The 10339-nt window shown below is 41.9% G+C and overlaps 1 long non-coding RNA gene across 1 annotated transcript; it reads left to right on the top strand.

Moving 5' to 3' along the window:
- The first annotated feature begins 94 nt into the window (after positions 1-94).
- Positions 95-9852, top strand: LOC310892072. Its single transcript, XR_014577857.1, has 4 exons — positions 95-3413; positions 3700-3800; positions 7754-8019; positions 9288-9852. It is a non-coding gene; the product is annotated as an uncharacterized lncRNA (long non-coding RNA).
- Positions 9853-10339: the final 487 nt, after the last annotated feature.

The following is a 10339-nucleotide window of genomic DNA, read 5'->3' as shown; positions in this document are numbered from 1 at the left end:
AAAGAAAAGAAAAGAAAAGAAAAGAAAAGAAAAGAAAAGAAAAGAAAAGAAAAGAAAAGAAAAGAAAGAAAAGAAAAGAAAAGAAAAGAAAAGAAAAAAAGAGGACTTCTTTATACCTACATCCTGCATAATAATCTTGGCACATTCTTGTAGCTTTTCATTCCATGGCCTAGTAATAAGTGTCCCTGGACTTGTGATAAACTGACTTAATATTCAACTTAACTTTATACCCATCTTACTAATTTGTTTTAAAGGTCTGAACAAAGTAAGCATGCTTACATGGTATTGAAAAGAAATATGGTGCAAAATCTTAATCGTTTGACAATATGAAGACTAAGGAGTTCATAATGCCAGCATGTAACGTCTACATTTAGTCTTCTCTATGAAATCTGAACTTCCCACTAATCAGCTCTTAGAAGGAAATCCTGAGCCCATTGAAGTCAGTGGCAAAACTCACAATGACCACAGCAGAGCCAGGATCTTATATTTATGCATGATGGAAATAATTGAACCAGAGCAAAGCAGGCTGTTTTTTCCATGTAAGCACATTTTATGCAATAATTCTTTTATTCATTGATTATTTTATGCAATGACATTTACATTTTTCAGTGTATTAGGTCCTTGTCAACATAATTATTCAGTGGTAAAACCGGGGAAGAGAATTCTAGCCCTCAAGGTGGTGATTTGTTTTGAAACTAAACTTAAAATTACCTATGCATGTCCAGTGTAAGAACACTAATTGTAAGCTAATAATATGCAATGGATACACACACTGCTTTGGCCCTTTTCACTGTTGGCAGATTGCTTGTAAACAAATTGTGAAATCATGTAAATTTCACTCCTATTCCAAACCAGACATGGATTCCAACAAGAAATTCTTTTGGGGCTACTACTGATTTATAAATACTCACAGATCACATCAGTGAGCATATCACAGGATGTTCTTTCATCTAAGTGAAGAATTTGGATTTGTCCAACTTGACACCCAATTTAATTTATGTCATGTGCCACATGACTCGTGTACCTTCTTCTCTACGATGTGATCTTCTGACTAACAGAACCTAAACATGATGGATGGACGGACGGATGGACGGGTGGATGGATGGATGGATGGTGGTGAATATGAAAGATTATAGGCAAATCGACAATTCACTGGAGTGATTTTAAAGATCTCTTGGCATAAAAGCTTTATGGAAATGTATCTATAAAATGGCAAGGAAATTTTTAGGAAGAAAAACTGAGATGCTGCTGTGCATGTTTATTGTGCTAAAATACATAGCCCACATGTACATTGTCTATGACATAAAAGGAATTGAGGCTAGCTGGGGATAGGAAGGAGAAGATAATAGTGACAGAAAATGGAGGTAGTACCCTAGGTAGTACTCCTGTTTATAAATAAAAAAGTGTTTTGCTCTATTATTGATACATTTTTCTCTATGAAGGAGCTTAGGGCAGGTGTTCTAACATTTTAAAGCTGCGATAGGAATATATTTCTCTGTACTTCCTCTACATTTTTCTCAGTGCAGAAATAGGAATATATTTCCCTGTACTTCCTCTACATTTTCTCAGTGCAGAAATTTTGGTGCTGTGGAAGGGTCCCAGCCTCCACAATGGCACTTGTCCAGTCTGATTTACTCACGTAACTAAAACCCTACGGTCATCTCTTCACATACAAGTTACTGTAAGTATATTTGTCATTGTTTACATCTATTTCATGTAGTGTAAATGAACGGTTGCTTTGGTTAGGGTATTTAGATACGGCAAAACGACAGCGTTCAGGTCTTTCAAACACAGGAAGCCAGGACACCAGAGGAGTGTTTAATAGGGCCTAACAGGAAACAGCCTCACTGGAAAAAGAGGTTTATTTACAAACACATCAAACAAGAGGGACCCTTGGGCCCAGGCATGGAGGAAGGCTGCGTTTTGTTCCATAAACATCCATTTGAACAGCTCTCGTCAGCCCGCCACCCGCGTTGGGGGTGAGTGGAACCAGCCGCCAAGTCCCACTCACGGTGGTTGACTCCTGGTGGGCCTGGTGGTGACGCTGCTCCCACCGAAGCAGTGCCAAAGGCTTGCACCTTGTGTTTGGCTTGTGGCATGGCTGTGGGAAGCGAGCGGATGGATCTGCTGACTGAAAAGTCAGCCATGGGTAGGACATGCCTCTTTGCTTTGCTCATGAAAAACGTTTGGAGAAAGTCTGGCCTTGCCTCAATTTAGGTAAACACTTGGTAGAGGTAGATACTCCAAGGGAGACGTATAAGCTAGTAGAATGTGTTAAACGAGAAAGGGAAGGGGCCAGAACTCTAGTCCAGAACTCGGGGCCCAATAACTTTGGGTTTGCAGAAGTCCCTGTCATGATATGAGCTTTGCTGTTCCAACAATGCTGTGCTTATGGGGTTGGGGCTCCATTAACTCCTTTCTCAGAAGCATCTGGAGAAGCATAGATGGTTCAGAAACAGAGCAACCAGTCATCTGATGACTGCGCATCAGAAAGTGGAGGATGACCAGAGAATAAGGACGTGTCAGGCCTAATGAAAATCATACTGGCTAAACACAGTTAGCAACAGCTGATTTAAAAAACAACAACAACAACAACAAAATGCTATTTCATCCTCTTCTGGCTCCCATGGGGTCAATGAGAATGAACCTCTTTTTTTGGTTTTGTCCTGGAACAGAGGAGCATCAGGCTTTGGGCCACTGAGAGGCTGCATGGGAAAAGCTCTCTGTAGACAGTACGTTGTGGGAGAAAAAAATATTTTAAATTAATTACTTTTTAAAAATAAGACTAAAATCAAAGAGATAGTTGGAGACAACTGCTTTGGCACCTGGGCTGAGACAGGATAAAGCTGTGAGTGCTGTGGACTCCATAGCCTCCTCTGCACAGCATTATCCTCAGTCTCTAGCTTTGGTGGGAGAAATGCTAGGTGACTCCTAACACACAAAAATCCATTTCCACAGCCTCTCTTTGTTGGACTACCTCATTACTCAGTTCTTCAAGGCAATTGCTAAATCTGGGAATTTCTCAATCAGTTGTTGGAGCTACAGCTGTTGCTATAGGGAGGTGATGGCTCCTGGCTCAACAGCCCTCACTGCAAACCCTACCCTTTTCTCGGCCATTGGCTGCATGGAGAATTTAGCCAGGGTAAGGGCTGAGTAATGACTTCATCGTTTGGACCCGCGTGCGGTATTCATCAGGCTGTGACAGGGCGGGATTGCAAGTGTTCTGACCATCTTCCAAGAGGCTTTCCGTGTAACATAATCTGGTAATGAATTTCACATAGAGGTGCAAAGGATGCAGATAAGCAACTCATTGCCTACCACTACTGTCTACATTCATTAGAGAGACAGATTGTTCAGCATCTACATAATCATGTGGAAAAGGTAAAAGACAAACAGGCAGGAAAGAAATTAAGGTAAGCAAAATTATTTTATATTTTTCTTATTTAAAAGAGAGGCAAAATAACACTGTTGATCAATGGCCTAATTTTTTCATTTCTTATGAATTATTATTGTTATTATTATTTTTATTATTGTTATTGTTATTATTATTATTATATTTTTATTCATTTAACTATTTTTTTAATGGAGAAATTGCTTGGAAATATGGTGTATGGAAAATCAGGACATTTTCAAGCTGTGCACCTCGCAGAGTGAGTAAACCGGGGTGTGATTCTCATTCTCGTTGCATGCTGCCAGCAGAACTAACATTTCAAGTCGATGGCCCCCTGGAAGAGGGATGTCTGTCCCACTGTCTCCAGGACATGCAGTGCCAAGCTTCTGGGTTGTATCCTGGCCTCCAGGTGAGAACTGAGATCAGGTTTCACATATACTAGCCTGTCTCACAGGAGTGTTTTTCATTGAAAACCATTCATTTTGGGGAGTAGTGTTTATTTTGCAGGTGAAAAATGTGGAGGCTTTTTTTTTTTTTTTCTTTTCGACAGATGGGAGGATCATAGGAGGTCAGGGTGAGGATTTGTGATGAGACTCAAAATGACTGACACGTGAATGTCACACATTCAAATTAAAAAGCTTTCAAAGGAATCAGTGAAAAAAACACTCTCATAGATTTTTCACAATCTGGTCAACAAGGGTGACCTGATCTGGTGTTTTCAGCCACTATCTGCCATGGGATTAATGGGTGATTGAACCATCATCATCCTGCCAAGACTAGTGAAGTACCGTTGTCAGGAGTTGGCGGCCATCTGTTCAGTAGAGATGTAGTATAAAAGCATAAAGAAATTAAAAGAGGGGGGAGAGAAGAATAAAAACACATCTCTTGGTTGTTTCATATTTTGAATTTAAAGCATCCAAATAGTTATGATTTTCATAACATTTTTCCTAGAATATTTAGAAAGACAGTGGAATGAATAACCCTAATGAGAGTTTCAGCAACGGCACTTTGTTTATTCAGTAATATAATCTAAATAAACACTTTAGACAAAATATAGTTGTGCTTTTTCAACATTTCCTTTTTTTAAAAATAAAAAAAGATATGGAATTATCTGCAATTTTGACTCAAAAAATTAGTTTCTTCTCGTGGTCCTCCTGATACACAATACTTTTCAGCACTCAGAAGAGCTGCTGAAAATTTTCCGAAGGAGTAAATATATTGTGAGGCAGCTTTACCAGTCCCAACCCAAATCTGTCAAGATACTTACTAAAATTTCAAGTGTACAGTATAAAATATGGCTTCTAAGGGTGGCAATTACAATGACACATGGATATACTGTCTGAGGTGAAATTTGTTTTGGTTCATACTTCCCCAGGTCCATTTTCTTTGGACAACAAGGTAAGGGTTCAACTCACCTGAACTCGCAGGATCAAAACAGAGGCCACGCTGCCCTCAAACAAGTATTATTTACATCAGAAGAACAGTACTCTGGCATGTCAGCAGTTGTAACTGACAATTACAAAGGCACTGCCAATGCTGGGTAACAAATCAGTTATTAGTAGAGGAGTCAGACGGCACTAATCTCTTCACCAGCTAGTCAGCACTTTCAAACAGCCCGTGGATATGGCAGATGCTGTTTACTTAGAACAGACTTCACAACTACTCTTTTAGCGAATGCTAGGAACAGTCAGTGGTCAAAATGTCATGTTGGTCCCTCTGAAGAGAAGTGTTCAAGCATCCCCCGCTCCACAGTGTGCTTTTCTCTCTTTGTTTTGTGACTGTGAAGTTGCATCCTTTTGGGCATCAGGTGGATTCCTTCTTCTTCTCTGTTCACTCGGAAAACTTATTTGAAATAAAAAAAGCTAATCCCCAAATACCGGTCTCTTTGGCTTCTTGGGTGGAGAAAATATTGCAATAAAGTGGTTGGGATAGTGCAGTTTCCCCAGGTCTACACAGAGCAGTGAGCCCACAGCCAGAGCACCCTCTGCAGAGCTGCCAGTGCTTTTAGATGTCACTGTCACTGCTGGCAACAGGGACGGGGCAGGGAGAAGCCACTGCATGGAGGGGTATACTGAGCAACACCTAGTCAGCTATTTGCAGATCCACACCTTGTTGGCATACAGAAATAAGCTTGGGGTGCTAGTCCTGGGGTTTTTCATCACAAAAGTGCCAGGAGCTCTGGGCAGCAGGAGGGTGTGAGCAAGTGCTCCTGTCCTTGCTCAGGAAAGTGGAGCAAGACCAGCAAGCTACAACGGCCCATGTAACATCAGCACTGCTGCCCAGGGCTGCCTCCTGGGGTAGGGCTCACCCTTGCCTTGTGCCAGGGTGTAAACCACCAGCACAGCCCCAGCGTCAGCAGGGCGGCTTACTGCTCGCAGCACTGTCTGTCACACTGGCCCTGATGTCTCTTCTCAGTGTGCTGACTTCTTTACAGAGAGGGATGATTTTATTTCTCCTTGTCTTTTTTGCCAATGCTGCCTGGACTAGCAAGGTGGGGCTTTTTTACTCGTGTGTCTTGTCCTAAAATCAGCCTTGCTCTAGCCTGCTGGGAGAAGGAGCACAGGGGCATGCACACACACACATGCATACGCACACACATGCACACGCACACATAGATACGTATGCATGTATATACACACACAGAGGCACCTTGCTGCATGAGAGCTGAGCACAGGTCTGCTGGGAGTAATGTGACACTCCTGAGCGTGGGGGCTGAAGATGACAAGAAAGCATCCTGCTTGGGGAAATAACAAAACAAGGAAATTCAGCAAAACTGTTCCTTTATGTAAATGCAAGTTGACAAGTGAGCAGCCAAGGAAAGGTCTTCCTCCATCTCCTTGCACTCCCCATACAGGGGTAAAACTGTGCTAGGTGCTCCAACTGAGAACCCCCCGCACGATTTCCTTGCATTGAGCTGGGCTGCGGCACGAATGGCGGGGGCCTTGCACTGCCCATTCTCTGTCCCACACACCTGAGAAGCAAAATGATTCCTTCTAACTCCTGATTACTTCTGGCATTAAATTTGTTGCTTGGGTTTTAAGTCTCACTTGTATATGTTGTTCCACTACTGAGACCATCAACCACTCTGCCAGAGGCAGGGCTGGAGCAATACAGGGGTCACTGATGGGGACAAGTGTGTCACCAAAAATATCTTAAGAAAACCTGAAAACTTTCTGGCAACATTCACCAGGGCTCAAGCTGCTTCAAATACTTCCCCTTGATTTGAATTCACTATTTCTTTATCTGTAGCATAGCTAAATCTATTTCCTTGATTCCCCTCAGTTTCAAATCCATTTTTTCACCCTTCAATGCCTTTTCTTGTGCTGGGAGATTTAAATCAGCCATCTGGGAGAGCTCAGAGCCATGATGGGTGAAGTACAAAACAGCGTCAGGATCATCACAAAGGAACTACCTGTCCGAGAGTTCTGCAAAGCCTGTGTCAGTCCTGTGAGGCACCTCTTGCTCTGGCTCTGACACTGCAGACCCCCTCCAGGACTGCTTTGAGGTGACACGTCCTACTGTGATCTGTCCATAGAGGATGCGAGAGGAGAAGGATGCCCAGCACAGCCAGCTTGGCTTGAAGCTAACTGAACTTGTTAAGGGACACGTGTGCCTGTCCCCAGAGCAGCTCCAATCAGCATTACTCTGTTTCAGGGCACTTTCAGTTGAATCAGGGCAGCTTTGGATTACAGATAACAATAAAGCCTTGACAGCTAAGACCTTCAGCTGTGTCAAAAGCATGTATATTTAATTAAAAGTAATAGCTGCAAGCTTACTTGTGAGAACATATAATATTCAACTACTCAACAATATATTATGTTCCAAACATTGCCTGGGCATTTATTTTCATATTAACACAGGAGCCCTCTTATACCTTAAACTCTGAATGAAATTTATTGGAATGCATGTTTAAGATCTGTATTATTTGTTTTTGTTGTTGTTTGTTTTATTTTTTTTAAACAATATAAGCTCTTGTGCATAAAATGTATTATGAATTTTCCCATTTGGAACCAGAAAAAAACAAGCCAGAGGTATAAGGTAATACAAGGTTTGATTTGGATTCTGATAGCTGAAGTAAAGTTGTATGAGCAACTGTAGGAAATAATGTATGCACCATTTATAAAACATATCATATGATCACAGTAATTTTTAACACTTTATAGCAATAGCAGTAAAAAAAAAAAAAAGGTAAAATTTAAGATTTTACATGTACTCCTTTCTGATATTCCCCTGAGTCAAATATTTGCAATTTCACTCAAATATAGAGAAGCTACTTGTTTGCTTGTTTTTTGAAAATAAGATCAATTAAGGGTAAACAGGACAGCACCAAGTAAGTTTGTCTTCTATTTTACCCCCTTCAAGTTATCAACACAAAGCGTGAAAACCCTTTGTGATGAACCATGTATGTCAGTGCAAGACTTCCATAATGCCATCAAGATGCTCCCACCAGTAATGCAATGCATCATGCCTGTGGTCTGCATGGAAGGAAACGTACCTCTCCACGCCTGTTACCCTGTCCTGGGTGCCACTTCTCCATGCCTGTTCTCTGCCTCTCTGCGCCATCTGCAACGCAGTGGGCTGCTGCTGCCTGCCTTGGCTGCGGGTGGTCATGATGCCATACACACAAGGTATTCTCCCTCCGCTCCCTTTAATTGTCAAAAAAAAAAATGGTTTATCTCTTTGTGAAGGAAGGCTAGACAGACATAAATTGTTGTAGTGACCTTTTGCCCCATGATATTAGTGAATTATGCTGGTGCAGAGGTGGATTTAGGGATTTAGTAAAAGGCAAACCCCTCTGGCCTTGATTACACTAATGCCTCCTTTAATCCCATCAGAGCTATGCAAATGAAATGTACTTCCTGTGTTCAGAAGACTGCTCCATCAGTTTTAAGCTGCAACCAGGGCATACAATGTTGAAAAACTGTAACAGAAAGGCGTTCAGGCCACCTGTTGGGCAGATCTCCATGGGGTGATGGAGCGCCGTGCTGGGGGTGCTCGCGTGGCCAGCCACAGCAAGGCAGGGAGGCAGCACATGGCTGCTTCATCTCCCCTGCTCCCTGCACCCACAGAAAGGGCTTCTCTGGGGGCGCTGTCAGAGTCGAAGCTTGCCCTTAGATTCCTTTGATTTAATCCCACATAAATATTCAGGATCAACCTACAAGCCAATGGTGTTATATATGTATGTGTATATGTGTGTATATATATATATGTATATATATATATATATATAAAGTGTGTATGTATATATATATGTGTGTGTGTATATATATTTTATGTACATACATGTATATATTGGCATATACATATATGCATGTACAGCTCTGAAGAGCTAAGGATATTTGTAGATACCAAGGAGGCTTTGCTGTTCTTCTGCATATAGGAATTTGGAAGCTAAAAGCATCATCCTAAATGTGTAATTCCCACCCCTTATCTCACACTCCCCCCTTCCCCCAACCCCCCCCCCCAAAAAAAAAAAAGTATTAATTTAAGACTATCTAAAAAGTTATCTTGAGGTGCTGGGCTGTTGGAAATGTTTCAGTGGATGCCCAGAAGCTGGTATGTCCATCACCTTTTTCTGAGTACTGCCACAGGACGCGTTAGCCCAGGCTCAGCCGTGCTGGCACTGGCCCAACTGGGCATGCTAGCATGTGCTTATGTCCCAGCAGGTACCTAATCCTGCTTGATCCTCAGGATCACTGCTACTGAGGGCTTCTTCTGCTTCTGCCAGCACCAAAGAGGGCTTCTGTCATCCCTGTGCCCCAGAGTGCAGCACTGCTTGCACATTTTCCCTGTGCTGAATGAGAGTGATGGACACTGCCATGTGTTGGAGATCCTCCAGGTGTCCAGCTTAGCTGTGTATATTTTTTTACACAGGCTTGTGTCTTCTTTCTTACAGTGAGAGCTGGTGCATGCTCAGTTGTGCCTATCTCCAGTGAGGGCTGTGAAGATGTGAGCACCCCTTCTATCAGGGCTGGAGGATAGAGCACCACATTGCTGCTTCACAGCCACATGGACACAGGCATGCTGTATGGGCCCACTAAATTAAATCTGCACTTCATGTTTTTTTTTTGTTTGTTTGTTTGTTTTTTTTAAAGTAAAATTCCCATGGACGAAACCTTAGGGGCTACCAAGGAATAGAAAAGCTGCAGCAGATGTGCGAGCAGCCGTCCTGTCCACAGGGGTTTGGGGCATGCCTTGGCCAAGGAGTCATGCTGGCTTTCAAGACCTGCATTGGACACCCAGGAGTGTTTGCAGGATCCGAGCACAATCCAACCTGTAGGCCAGGCACTTCTGTGCTACAGGCACCATTTGTACTTTCAATATGCATTGAACAACAACAAAAAAAACAGAGTTAAACAAATGGGATATAACTTGCAATTTATTCCATTTTTATCTACTCTGCATGCCTGTGGTTTTCTTGAATGTGTTTGCTATTCTAAATCAGTTACTGAAGAAATCAGATCCTACAAATAATTACTGACCTGTTGATTGTGAACAGCTAGTTCCAAGCACTTGACATTCAAAGTGTATTGGTAGCGTTTAACTAGGCACACAGTAGTACATGGAAGTATTTCTGCTGTTTTGCTGTATAATTCCTGAAATAAGCTTTTGGCTGCAGACAGAAACATCTATGACCTTATAATTAACTTTCGTAAAAGTTCTTTCTGGATTAATTCAAATTTGTTTCTCTCTGATAATATGCTTGCAATGTGTATTTATGAGAACATTGCTAGGAATTGATTTCAACAAAGGCCTGAATGTGGATGACACTAATTAGGATTCGCTGAGACCAATTTTCACCTTTTCATGTATTACTCCAATTCTATGATCAGGCTTAACTTTGAGAAGGACAGCAAAGTAAAACTGGGAAATGACTCACCACTGAGCCTGACGCTTATTGTGAGCAAAGAAACTTAGTGCATCAAATAAAATGAATTAGTGTAAATT

Source organism: Anser anser (assembly GCF_964211835.1).
Source record: "Anser anser genome assembly, contig: HAP1_SCAFFOLD_286, whole genome shotgun sequence".
NCBI classification, from domain to species: Eukaryota; Metazoa; Chordata; class Aves; order Anseriformes; family Anatidae; genus Anser; species Anser anser.
This window is presented reverse-complemented; position numbering and strand designations above follow the sequence as displayed.